This window comes from Pan troglodytes, chromosome 6, assembly GCF_028858775.2.
Source record: "Pan troglodytes isolate AG18354 chromosome 6, NHGRI_mPanTro3-v2.0_pri, whole genome shotgun sequence".
NCBI classification, from domain to species: domain Eukaryota; kingdom Metazoa; phylum Chordata; class Mammalia; order Primates; family Hominidae; genus Pan; species Pan troglodytes.
In genome coordinates this window covers 73,175,651-73,189,739 of record NC_072404.2, presented here as the reverse complement: position 1 = coordinate 73,189,739, position 14,089 = coordinate 73,175,651, and the positions used below count along the sequence as shown (strand labels likewise).

Genomic DNA, 14,089 nt, shown 5'->3' with positions numbered 1-14,089 from the left:
GAACAAGTCACAGTTTCTGTCAGGATCTGAGCCTCTTCGTTTGTAAAATGAAGCTAGTAGACTGGATGAATTCCATGTTTGATGACTGAAGTTAGGATTCAATGACTTATATGAGTCACATCTGAACTTGTGTCAGGAAATTTATTATTTAAAAAGTTTTATTTACCCCAGTCATGCACCTCCTTTATAATCATTGAGAATGCATTTAATCCAAAATGATTTAGAGGCTGCAGGAATGTTGATTCTGAAAGCATGATGGGTATCCAGGTGAAGAATTCCATCAGGCAGTTAGAGAAGAAACTCAGGAAAGAGGGCAAAGCTAAAAAACATGGGAATTTGACAACACAAATGATATTTAAAGAATGAAAGTGACTAACACTTCCTCAGAAACAAAAATGTATGCAGGCAAATTTTACATTTATATATATTTTTCCTAATATTCATAGCAGGGGTAACCCATTAAGAATAACCCTACTTATTAATTCTAAAATGTTTACAAAATATTGACTTAGAACATAAAATTTAAAAAACAATTTGAATGTCCACATAATTCTGTCATGATAATTAGCAGATATTTTATGCATTCGGGATAGGTGAGGCAAATTACTTTTTGAGATCATGGATGCATTTTCTATCTGTCTCAGCCCAGTAGGTTGCCATGTTGAGAGCCTGAACACAGAATATGGCTCAAGACAAAGAAAACTCTAGAAAAGGTAAAGCCAGGAACTTAGAGATTCACATTTTTGGCTTATTCACCCTCAATTACATCCAGTTAATTTGAACTAATGATAGTTTTCTGCTTATCCTCCTCTACATGTGCTCATTCTCAAGAGGTTGTATAGGATAGGGATTGGGCATTTGATTTTGGAGCTAGATTTCCTGAGTTCAGGTAACTTTCGGGAAGTTATTTTACTCTCTGAATGGTAGGTTACACAGGCAGGAATTAATATTAGTACCTACTATCTAAGGGTGTGTGAGAGTTAAATCAGATAATACAGATATGGAACACTTAGGCCAAAATCTGATACACAGTTTATAAGCATCAACCGTTTTTTCCTTCAGTTATTAAAATAAGTTTCGCTTCTCTCAAGCCTAAATTTTAAAAAGTTCTTTAGTTTTAAGGGAAACTAATATGCTTAGTGGATTTGGTCATGTTCGGAATAGAAAAAAACTGCAATGAATATGGTTGTTTTTGAATTGACCTGTCAATTTCATCAGAAAGCCAAACTGAGTGTACTGTACAGACACAATTTAAGTTGAAAAGTGCTCCCCAGTGAAAGTTATCAAAGGTGAAGCAATAGTAACACATTCCAGAAGAGGAAAAATGCATCTTTAAAACTGTATGTGTGTGTATGTATGTGCGGGTGTGTGTTTTAAACTGTAGTAGGGAGTATGAACGTCTAGCATAATACTGGGAATTTGCTAAATTCTTTTTATTAATATAAAATAAACGTTATTTATAAGTTAAGTGCTTTGTAATTGTGTTTATAGGAAAAAAAGACATTTCCCAAAAGTTATCTTCTTTTTCTTACTCTGAAACTATGACATATGCCTGATGGATATAGATTTTCATTTTAAAAATTAAAGAGCAGCTCAAATGAGTTTAGTTATTTTCTTCGATGATGAAATGCTCCCCGGAGGTGGACCAAGAGGAGTGATAAATCTTTGATGCACCTGTGTAATATATGCAGTACACTGCTGAGAGTATCTGGCTTTGAGGTTTCAGTGGCAGAACACCAACTGCAGGGAATCTGGATATTCTAGCATACTTCTGACCTTAAATGTATTATCTACTGAAAAGAATAATGCACAGTTTCAAAAATGTTAACATGGTCTCAAAAGAAGGTGAGTGTTATTTTCCATACTTTAAAAACACTGTACCAAACAGCTTAAAATGCTAGTGTCCCTTTAACTTTAAAATAGAGGCTTCATTTATTTCGATGACTGCTATTTAGGGTACCCTAAACAACATCTTAGTAGTGGAAAGAATTAATACTCCTAATATTCCTTTTGGTGCTGGGAAATGGCCTCTGGGTAAGACCAAGAGGTCTGGGCTGATGACACAATGGAATGTGAATGGCTTTCTCCCTATGGTTCTAAGCATGTGTCCTCCAGCTTCTCAAACGTTCTTAGCACTTCAGAATGAAGAGGAAAATGGGGAAAGGTTAGGAAAGCAGAAAATAAGAGGTAGGGCAGAACAGCCCTTTGAAGAGTTTGCTCATCCTCAAAAGTAAAGACATAGAGTTGAAGTTCTTCTGAGAACAGCAGAGTCCCTTCCCTTCCTTCCATCCTATGCACATGCAAAGATCAAGAGCAGAAGTAGCTTTCATGCCAAGATACAAGTCAAACACCCAGATCACTTATAGACATACACAAGTTTACTCTGTGAGGGTCCTTGGGTGTGGGCTGGCAATATCTGTACATTCTTCATGCAAATGATAAAATATAAAGAATGTTTTGAACCCACAAACATAACACATCTTATGAATCATATGTATTAAAAGTATTTTAGTTTATGATCAACCACAAAGTTGTCTCTTTTATTTAACACTTTCCTTTTAATTTAACAGTTCTAGTATTTACTGTGTGTATAAGTATAATGCTTAGAGATGGATTTAATTTCATATTCTCACGTTGTTTTCAGAAGACAGTCTTTACCATATATCGCAAAATGTACAAAATAGTTTACAAACTGTATTTCGGTCATATATTGGCAGGCTCTTTAACAACTAGAAAGACAAGATGTTGTAAAATTGACTCATTTGTTCATTATGGATACCACATAGAGAACAAAGTACAATAAAATGCACAGAACATTCAGGATAAGACGGCTAATCTTGGCTTACTATAAAATGACTGGCATGGAGCCCTTTCCTCTTCTTTCTTCCGCCTTGTTCCCTGAACCAGTGCACACATACAATGTATACTGCTCAAAAAGGTGATTTGGTTATTTCATTTCCAAAAGACAAATGTCGTATGAATTTTATCAAGGATATTTATAAAATGTGCTCTTTTATTACTACCTTAAACATGTATAAGTCACTTCAGAACATCTATAAAGACTCAGTATTTCAAAAAAGTACTTAACATTGTTAACTATTTGTACACTTATTAGGAATAAAATGCATACACAGAACAATGAGTATAATAAGAAAATATCTTCAAAACGTGACCAGCTTGGCATAGGCTTATAGAGAACGATTCTATTCATTTTTGTGGACTTTTCCATCTCCTCTAAAACCCACTGAGCGAACATGGACTTACGTGGCTCTTGGTGTCACTTCTAGAGATGGTCTCACAATTCCATATCCAAAAGTCAAAAGTCATTTTCAGAAGACATTTCTTTCCTATGATTTCTTCTTTCTTTTTCTTTTTAAATAAGACATTTACAAGATGTGGGATTTTCTAGCATACCTTAGAACTTCTTTACATACAGAAAGCCAAGATACAGCAAAATCAGTTTTCCTCTCAAAAAATGGGGGGAAACTTGAGTGCAGCTCTTTCATATGCTACAGGCATGCCTTGTTTTATTGTACTTTGCAGTTTTTGCATTTTTTACAAATTGAAGAGCTGTGGCAACCCTACATCAAGCAAGTCTATCAGTGCCCATTTTCTAATGGCATGTGCTCACTCAGTGTTTTGATTTCACATTTTGTTAATTCTCACAATACTTCAAACTTCTTTATTGTAATATCTGTTACAGTGATCTGTTTTCAGGAGTCTTTGATGTTACTGTTGTAATTGTTTGGGGGCACTACGAACCCTATCTCTGGTTGAGAAATTTTGTGTGTGTTCTGACTGCTTCAGCAACCTGCTGTTCCCCCATTGCTTTCCCTTTTTTCGGGCTTTCCTAGTCCCTGAGCCACAACAATATTGGAATTTGGCCAATTAATAACCCTACAATGACCTCTAAATGTTCAAGTGAAAGGAAGAATCATATATCTCTCACTTTAAATAAAAAACTAGAAAAGATGAAGCTTAATGAGGAAGGCACATGGAAAGCTGATGTAGGCTGAAAGGTAGGCCTCTTGCGCCAAACAGAGAGCCAAGCTGTAGATGCAAAGGGAAAATTGTTGAAAATTAAAAGTCCTACTCCAAGGAACAGGCAAATGATAAGCAAGCAAACCGTGCTTACTGCTGATATGGAGAAAGTCTGAGTGGTCTGGATAGAAAATCAAACGAGCCACAATGTTCCCTTAAGCCAAAGCCTAATAAAGAGCAAGACCCTCATTCTCTCCAGTTTCTTGAGGGCTAATCGAGGTGAGTAAGCTGCCGAAGAAAATAACTAGCAGAAGTTACTTCATGAGGTTTAAGTAAAGAAGTCATCTACATAAGAGAAAAGCACAAGGTGAAGCAGCAAGTGCTGATGTACAGACTTCACCAAGTTATCCAGAAGACCCAGCCAGGAGCATTGATCAAGGTGGATACACTAAACATTAGATTTTCAATGTAGAAGAAGATTCCATCTAGGACTTTTTTTTTTTTTTTTTTTTTTTTTTTTTTTTTTAATCTATGAGGAGAAGTCAATACCTGGCTTCAGAGCTTCAAAGGACAAGCTGACCTTCTTGTTAGGGGATAATGCGGCTTGTGACTTTAAGTGAAAGCCTATGCTCATTGACCATTCTGAAAATCATAGGGCCCTTAAGAATTATGCTAAATCTCCTCTGCCTGTGCTCTATAAATGGAATAACAAAGCCTGGATGACAGCACATCTGCTTACAGCGTTGTTTACTGAATACTTTAAGCCCACTACTGATACCTACTGCCCAGAAAAAAAAGCTTTTTGCCCCCCGCGGCCTCGGCTTTCTGCCCCCTGCTGCCGCGGCTTTTTGACCCCGCGGCTTTTTGACCCCGCGGCTTTTTGCCCGCCACGGCTTTTTGCCCCCCGCTGCCGCGGCTTTTTACCCCCCGCTGCCACAGCTTTCTGCCCGCGGCGGATCTTTGCCCCCCGCTGCCGCGGCTTTTTGCCCGCCGCGGCTCTTTGCCCCCCGCTGCCGCGGCTCTTTGCCCCCCGCTGCCGCGGCTCTTTGCCCCCCGCTGCCGCGGCTTTCTGCCCACCGCTGCCGCGGCTTTCTGCCCCCCGCTGCCGCGGCTTTCTGACCCCGCGGCTTTTTGCCCGCCGCGGCTTTTTGCTCCCCGCTGCCGCGGCTTTTTACCCCCCGCTGCCACAGCTTTCTGCCCGCCGCGGATCTTTGCCCCTCGCTGCCGCGGCTTTTTGCCCGCCACGGCTCTTTGCCCTCCGCTGCCGCGGCTTTTTACCCCCCCGCTGCCACAGCTTTCTGCCCGCCGCGGCTCTCTGCCCCCCGCCGCCGCGGCTCTCTGCCCCCCGCCGCCGCGGCTCTCTGCCCCCCGCCGCCGCGGCTCTCTGCCCCCCGCCGCCGCGGCTCTCTGCCCCCCGCCGCCGCGGCTCTCTGCCCCCCGCTGCCGCGCTTTTTGCCCGCCGCGGCTCTTTGCCCCCCGCTGCCGCGGCTCTTTGACCCCCGCTGCCGCGGCTCTTTGACCCCCGCTGCCGCGGCTCTTTGACCCCCGCAGCCGCCGCTTTCTGCCCGCCGCGGCTCTTTGACCCCCGCTGCCGCCGCTTTCTGCCCGCCGCGGCTCTTTGACCCCCGCTGCCGCCGCTTTCTGCCCGCCGCGGCTCTTTGACCCCCGCTGCCGCCGCTTTCTGCCCGCCGCGGCTTGCTGCCCCCCGCCGCCGCGGCTTGCTGCCCCCCGCCGCCGCCGCTTGCTGCCCCCCGCCGCCGCCGCTTGCTGCCCCCCGCCGCCGCCGCTTTCTGCCCGCCGCGGCTTTCTGCCCCCCGCCGCCGCGGCTTTCTGCCCCCCGCTGCCGCCGCTTTCTGCCCGCCGCGGCTTTCTGTCCCCCGCTGCCGCGGCTTTCTGCCCGCCGCGGCTTTCTGCCCCCCGCTGCCGCCGCTTTCTGCCCGCCGCGGCTTTCTGCCCCTCGCCGCCGCGGCTTTCTGCCCCCCGCCGCCGCGGCTTTCTGCCCCCCGCCGCCGCGGCTTTCTGCCCCCCGCCGCCGCGGCTTTCTGCCCCCCGCCGCCGCGGCTTTTTGCGGCTATGTTACAGAAAGGCTTCATCAGTCCACATTTCCAAAGGCCATCTTAGACCCATGTTTGTGTTTCTGAAAGCCCTGCTTATATTTGGCACTAGATAATTTTCTAATTTTGATCATCTCTTGATATATTTGTTATTAATTTGTTTTTTCTATGAACTACTTGCTTATATACTTTGCCATTTATAGAATGGGTTTCTGACTTTTACTTACAGATTTGCAGAAGTTCCCTGTATATTCTAATTATGAATCCTTTGTCAGTTTGAGATGTTGAAAGTATCTTCTCCCTCTCAACTTTGACTATGGCTTCCGTTGTTGAATAGAAACCTGTAATCTTAATAAAATCAAATCTACATATTTTTTTACCTTGTGGTTTATGATTTTTAGGTCTTGTTTAAGAAAATTTCCACCTTTAGGTGACAAATATTTTCCTACATTTTTAATTTCGCTGTTTATGTATAGATTCTTACTCTAGCTGAAGTGCATTGTATATTATATCAGGTAGGATGCAGTTTTATTTTTCTCCATATTATGGGAGCTTTCCCCCACTATAACCTACTAAACAGTCAGTTTTTTCGTGTTTATTTGTAATTCCCTTATATTCATGGGTCTCTGAGCTCTTTTTGGTTCCGTTGGTCTATTGATCTACTCTTGAGCCAATACCATGATTTAAAAAAATTTCCATGGCTTTGTAGTGTAACTTAATATTTGATGGGACCAGTCTCACTTCTTTGTCCTTCTTTCTGAAAAATGATTTCACCATTTGTGAACCCATTTTTCATATGTTTTAGAATAAATTCATTAACCCCTAAAAAATTCTAGTTAGGATTTTGATTGGGATTGGAATTATAAAAAACATTTGAGGAGGATGGATATCTTTACAATGTTAAGCCATACTATCAAAGAGCATGGGTTTTTTATTTATTCATATATTTCATTATATTATGATCTCAGAACATGGTCTGTATGCTTTCAATTTTTTAGAATTTGAGGCTTCTTTAAAAATCATTATTTGGTCAGTTTATATGAATGTTATATGTATACAATATACACATGCATTCTTTGTGGAGGATTATATATAAATATGAGTTTATTAAATGTCTTATTTAGATAATCTATGTCTTAGCTTGTGTTTTTGTTTACTTGATCTATCAGTTCTGAGATTTATGTACTAAAATCAGCAATATTGTTGGTTTTCTTCTTCTTGCACTTGAGATTATGTTGTTAGATGCATATATGTTATGTATGTTGTATCTTTTGGTCTATTGTTTCTTTCATCAAGATATACTATACCTCTTTCAAGCAGATACAGAAGTAGAGAGAAGGATATAATGAACCCACTCAAATCCATCATCCAGCTTCAACTACTCATGGCTACTCTTATTTTATCCATACTACACAAACTCTTCCACACCCCTTCTACTGCATTATTTTGAGGTAATGACAAACATAATATCATTTAAAAAGTAAATACACTAGCATCTATCTATAAAAGATAAGGAATTCTTTTTAAACATAATCACAATACCACCATCATACCTAAAACATTAACAATAATTTATTAATACCATCAAATATCCAGTGTTCTAATTTTCCAGTTGTTTATAAATATTTCTATTCTTTTTACTTAAATTAGGATCCTAATAAGATTCATACCTTAAAATTAGCTGATATGCTTCTTGAGTTTCTTTTCATCTATAGGTATAACATATCTCTATCTCGATATTTCCTGGCTATGAATTCTATTTTGTTATATATTAGGATGGCTACCTTTTTGTAATTAAACTTTTTAAAGATTACAAAAACAATATATGAGTAAATGTTCATAAAACATTAAAACACATATGAAAGTATGTTTTTTGTTTATATAAATAGAATTCTACAATGTTTATTATTCTGTGACTTGCCTTTGTCACTTAACAGCAAAATTGAAACATCTTTTTTTAAAAATCACAGCTTTATTGATATATGATTCACATACTATACAATTTATTCTCTTGAAGTGTACATGCAGTAGTTATTAATATATTTTCAGAGTTGTGTGTCTATTGCCACAACCAATTTTAGAATGTTTTCATTACCTCTAAAAGAAACCCTATATCCAGTTCTCCCCAATCCTCCCAGACCGTGGCAACCACTAATCTACTTTCTCCCTGTATGGATTTGTATATTATGAACACTTCAAATAAGTAGAATCATATACCATGTGGTCTTTTGCGTTTGTCTTCTTTCATTTAGCTAATGTTTTCAAGGTACATCCATGTTGTAGCATGTATCAGTATTTCATTTCTCCTTATTGCAGAATAATATTCCATTGTATGGATATGTGATATTTTGTTTATTTAATCATCAGTTGTTGGATATTTGTTTTGTTTCAACTCTTTGACTATTATAAATAATGCTGCTATGAACATTCATGTACAACTTTTTGTATGGACACACGTTTTCCTTGTTCTTGGACACATACCTAGGGGTGAAATTTCTGTATTCTATAGTAGTCTGTCTAACCTTTTGAAGAACTGCCAGACTGTTTTCCAAAGTAGCTGCACCATTTTATATTCCCACCAGCAATGTATGAAGTTTATAATTTCACCACATCCTCACCAACACTTGTTGTTATCTGTCTTTCTCGTTACAGTCATGCTGGTGGGGATGAGGTGGTATCCCATTGTGGTGTTGATTTGCATTTCCCTTATGACTAATGATGTTGAGCAACTTTTCATGTGATATTGGTTACTATGTATCTGCCTTGGAGAAATGTCTGTTCAGATCCTTTGCCCATTTTTAAATTGGGTTACCCATATCAGATATATGATTTGCAAGTATTTTCTCCCATTCTGTGGGTTGTCTTTTCATTTTCTTAATGCTATCCTTTGAAGCACAAAGGTTTCTACATTTTGATGAAGTTTATTTTATCAATTTTTTCTTGTGTTGCTTGGGCATTTGATGTTATATCTCAGAAATCATTGCCTAAAATTGGCAAGGTCATGAAGATTTATACTTACATTTTATTCTAGGAGTTTTAGCTGTTACATTTAGGTCTTTGATTCATTTTGAGATAATTTTTATATATGATAAATACTAGGGTTCTGGTTTCATTCTTTCACATGTGTATATCCAGTTGTCCCAGCACTGTTTGTTGAAAGTCTATTTTGCTATTGAATTGTTTTGGTAATCTCTTCAAAAGTCAACTCTAAACGTGAGGGTTTATTTAATTAATGTATTTATTCTGAGACAGGGTCTCACTCTGTCACCCAGGCTGCAGTGCAGTGGTGTGACCATGGCTCCACTGCAGCCTTGAACTTCTGGGCTCAAGCCATTCTCTGCCTCAACCTCCCAAGCAGTTGAGACTATAGGTGTGCACAACCGTGCCTGGCTAATTAAAAAAAAAACTTTTTTTTTTTTTTTTGAAGAGACAGGGTCTCTCTATTTTGATCAGGTTAATCTTGAACTCCTGGGCTAAGCGATCTTCCTGCTTCAGCTTCCTAAAGTGTTGGGAGGACAACTTGGGAGGCCAGGTTCCTAGGAGATGGGCCCTGCAGCACCACACACAAGTGCATGATCATTCTGCCAGTCCCTGCCTTTCTAGGCCTGGGAAGCTGGGGACTGGAATGCTGTTGCCACTCCTTGACCTCGCCTGCAAAACACAGCAGCAAGGGCAGAAAGGCAGTTTCAGTATCCCTTTCATCTTCCAGATCTTGCTCAAATGCTCCTGATTGGTAGAAACTAATTCTATACAGAACTTTAGATATAAAGCAATCTGGGAAATGGAGAGTTTAACTTTCTAGTTGCTGCAGAACAGGAAGATACATTAGGAGGGAAATATAATAGAGGTTAAGGAAGTGTCCATCATATTTCCCATGAGTCCAGTGACTTGGGAAATGGCTGTTCTCAGTCCTGGTGAGAACCCAAAAGCCTGAGGGTGTGGGGGCCTGGGAGTCGGTGCTTCTGGGAGCAGGGCCAGCACCTCTGGAATTCATGGGGGCTGGGCAAGGCCTTGAGTTCACCTGGCTGCCCAGGGATGGCAGGGGGAGCTTGGGGAGGGGGCCTTTGGGTTGAGCTGCATGTCTGAGAGAGGATTCTAGGGAGACCCAGAAGCTTCTGGGACAGTGTGGAGAAGCTGGCCGGAGCTCTTAGTTTGCCTTGGGAGCAAGAGGGACATGCCTGCTGTCACCGGGTCCGGATGGCCAGCCTGCCTCTGTCTGATGACTGTGGAGGAGGCAGAGTGTGAGTGTGAGCTGGTACAGGGGCTGTGTGTCACCGCTGAGCAGTCCCTGTGTGCACGTCCCTCTGTATAAGTTGGGTGCCATCTCCTCCCAGCTGGGCTATGTCTTCTTTGTCCCTTTGTAAGAGGGTGGGAGGATGAGGACTGTGGGCTGTCCCGGACCTGTGTGGAGAGGGGGCTGAGGGAGCGAGGTGTGTGAGTGGAGGGTGGGAGTGTCTTGGTCTTTCCCCATCCTGGTTGCCTGGTGTCCTCGGGCCTGTGGCATGAAAAGGGGCTGGTAGGAACTGCAGTGACTACCAGTCAATGGATTGGGGCTATGGCTCCTGGGGCCACTGCCCAGGTTGGGAGCTGTTGTCCTTGGAACCCTTTCTGGTCTGAGACTACGGCGTGTGTGGTTGGGTGTGTGGGCCAGCGTCTCAGGGCAGTCACAGTGGCAGGTCTGCATCTGCATTGCCGGTGGGGAGCAGCACTGGGTGTTCCTGCCGAGTGGCCTGAATCCACGTCTGCCGGGAAATGTTGGAACTGTTTGGAGCCAGTCCTGTGCTGTGTGGCATTTTGGGAACCATGATGCCCAAACCTGGGGGTGGCCATTTGCTGTGGTCACTTGGCTGAGGGGTGGGCATTCTGATGGAAGCTTTTTTGGCCTCCTCCTCATTCTGCTTGGCCCCGGCAGAGATGTCATCGCTCCTGCCCCCGAGGTCCCATGGCCTGCCTCACCCACACCTCCGCCTTCCCCGGGTGCAGGTCCTGTCCCTGGGCGCCAACGTGCTGCCTGAGTACAAGCTGCAGGCACCACGCATCCACCGCTGGACCGTCCTGCGTTACAGCCCCTTCAAGGCTGTGTGGGACTGGTTCATCCTGCTGCTGGTCATCTACACGGCCATCTTCACACCCTACTCGGCTGCCTTCCAGCTGAAGGAGACGGAAGAAGGCCCGCCTGCTACCGAGTGTGGCTACGCCTGCCAGCCGCTGGCTGTGGTGGACCTCATCGTGGACATCATGTTCATTGTGGACATCCTCATCAACTTCCGCACCACCTACGTCAATGCCAACGAGGAGGTGGTCAGCCACCCCGGCCGCATCGCCGTCCACTACTTCAAGGGCTGGTTCCTCATCGACATGGTGGCCGCCATCCCCTTCGACCTGCTCATCTTCGGCTCTGGCTCTGAGGAGGTGGGGTCAGCAAGGAGGCAGGTGGTGTAGGGAGAGGAAAGGCCAGGAATGTGGTGGGAGGTAGTGGGGTGGAGGGGGTGGCGAGGAGGACAGAGAAAGAGAGAGAGAGAGAGAAAGAGAGAAAGACAGTGGGAGAGAGACGTGGTGGCAAGGCAGCTGCAGAGGCAAGGCGGGTACCCCAGCAAACCTATGCTCCTTCTCTCCATACAAGCTCCTCGCAGGTTGCAGAGGGCCACACAGGACACCTCTTTTCTAATTCGTCCATCCCAAGGGGCCATTATTTTGTGGCGTCACCAAAGTGCCCTAGAAGCTGGTGGGAGTGGGCAGGCACCCTAGGGTGATCACTGCACCTGTCAGTGCCCCTGTTTCCTCATCCACACTATGGGGGCAAAGCTAGCACTAAGATTAATGAGAAACCTGTGCTGGGCCCAGCGTGGGCTTCAACTCTTAGGAGGAGGGTCTAGGAAGTCTTTGGGGATCTGACCTCTGATGCCCGCTCTGAGGACCGCAGCACCTCCCTTCCTCCCTTGCCCCCCTTGCCCCATCAACGGAATGTGCCCATTGCCTGTCCCCCAGCTGATCGGGCTGCTGAAGACTGCGCGGCTGCTGCGGCTGGTGCGCGTGGCGCGGAAGCTGGATCGCTACTCAGAGTACGGCGCGGCGGTGCTGTTCTTGCTCATGTGCACCTTTGCGCTCATCGCGCACTGGCTGGCCTGCATCTGGTACGCCGTAGGCAACATGGAGCAGCCGCACATGGACTCGCGCATCGTCTGGCTGCACAACCTGGGCGACCAGATAGGCAAGCCCTACAACAGCAGCGGCCTGGGCGGCCCCTCCATCAAGGACAAGTACGTGACGGCGCTCTACTTCACCTTCAGCAGCCTCACCAGCGTGGGCTTCGGCAACGTCTCTCCCAACACCGACTCAGAGAAGATCTTCTCCATCTGCGTCATGCTCATTGGCTGTGAGTGTGCCCAAGGGCGGGCGGCAGGGAGAGCCCACGGTGGAGGAACCCAAGTTGGAGGAAACTGAGACTGCTAGCCGGGCCAGAGTGAGGCCCCTGGGACTTAGAGACTCCAGGGGCCACCATCGTGACATGGTTTGGGGGCTGGGTCACCAGGGCGGGGACTACTGAAGGGTGGGGTGTGCTGGAGCGCAGATGTACAAGGGCGTCTCGTGGGCATGTCGACGCTGAGACTGAGACACTGACCTGGTGCGGGGCCTGAGCAGGGTCCCTGTGGGTGGATGGGGTCCCTGCGGGTGGGTGGGGTCCCTGCAGAGGCTGACGGCCCCACGTGCCCACGCCCCCAGCCCTCGTGTACGCTAGCATCTTCCGCAAGGTGTCGGCCATCATCCAGCGGCTGTACTTGGGCACAGCCCGCTACCACACACAGATGCTGCGGGTGCGGGAGTTCATCCGCTTCCACCAGATCCCAACCCCCTGCGCCAGCGCCTCGAGGAGTACTTCCAGCATGCCCGGTCCTACACCAACGGCATCGACATGAACGCGGTGAGGCCACCAGAGCGTGGCCAGTGGGTGGCAGGCTGGGAAGAGTGGGGTGGCAGAGGGGAGCCTCTTGGCACAGCAAACAAGTCTCAGGCGGTCACAGTCAGTAGTAAGGACCCTGGAGGCACGTTGCCCCTTTTTGCCCGTGAGGAAACGGAAGCCCTTGGAACCCCTTCCCTGGAGAGCTCCCCTTTTGGGGTGGGAGGTATATGTCACATAGGCGATGGGGTTAAATCCTTGTGACAGCCCAGGGCGGGAATGGTCTCTATGCCTTACAAATAAGAACATGGAGGTCTAGAGCCCAAGGGTGCTCAGCCAGGGGTGGTGAAGCTGGAGTAGGGTCCCAGGTCCTTCCCAAGACACTGGGCCCCCTGATGCTTCCGAGATCTCCCAGGCCTGGAGGTTGAGATTTCTCTGACATGGAGGGGTGGGATGGTGGAGCGGAGTGTGGGTTGGGGGGTCCCAAGGGAGGGTGTGCTGAGCTGCCCCCACCCCGCCCCCAGGTGCTGAAGGGCTTCCCTGAGTGCCTGCAGGCTGACATCTGCCTGCACCTGAACCGCTCACTGCTGCAGCACTGCAAACCCTTCTGAGGGGCCACCAAGGGCTGCCTTCGGGCCCTGGCCATGAAGTTCAAGACCACACATGCACCGCCAGGGGATACACTGGTGCATGCTGGGGACCTGCTCACCACCCTGTACTTCATCTCCCGGGGCTCCATCGAGATCCTGCGGGGCGACGTCGTCGTGGCCATCCTGGGTATGGGGTGGGGGCAGGCACTGGACTGGAAATGCCCTCTGCAGCCTCAAGAGGTGCGAGCCTTCTGAATATGCAGTCACTGGGGCTGTGGGCCTGGAGCAGTATGAGCAGATGCTGAAGACCAAGAAGTACCAGGACAGCGAGGGCCTGTACTACCTCACGGGCACCTACGAGCCCACCATGGGCATGATCTTCTCCACGGATGGCGTGCCCGTGCTCTGCTGAGCCCGCTGGGCCCTGCGGGCCACCGGCCAGGGACCCCTCTCCATCACTGCCATGGCGCGGAGACCACGTGCGTTGTGTGCATTCGAGCGCTCCCTGCAGGCATGTGCATGGGGCCAGGTGTGCACGTGGACGCCCGGGTGAGCGTGTGTGTGCA

The 14,089-nt window shown here is 46.4% G+C and overlaps 1 pseudogene; it reads left to right on the top strand.

Moving 5' to 3' along the window:
* Positions 1–10,918: 10,918 nt before the first annotated feature.
* On the top strand, positions 10,919–13,957 carry LOC465465 (potassium voltage-gated channel subfamily H member 2-like; annotated as a pseudogene).
* The last annotated feature ends 132 nt before the right edge of the window (positions 13,958–14,089 follow it).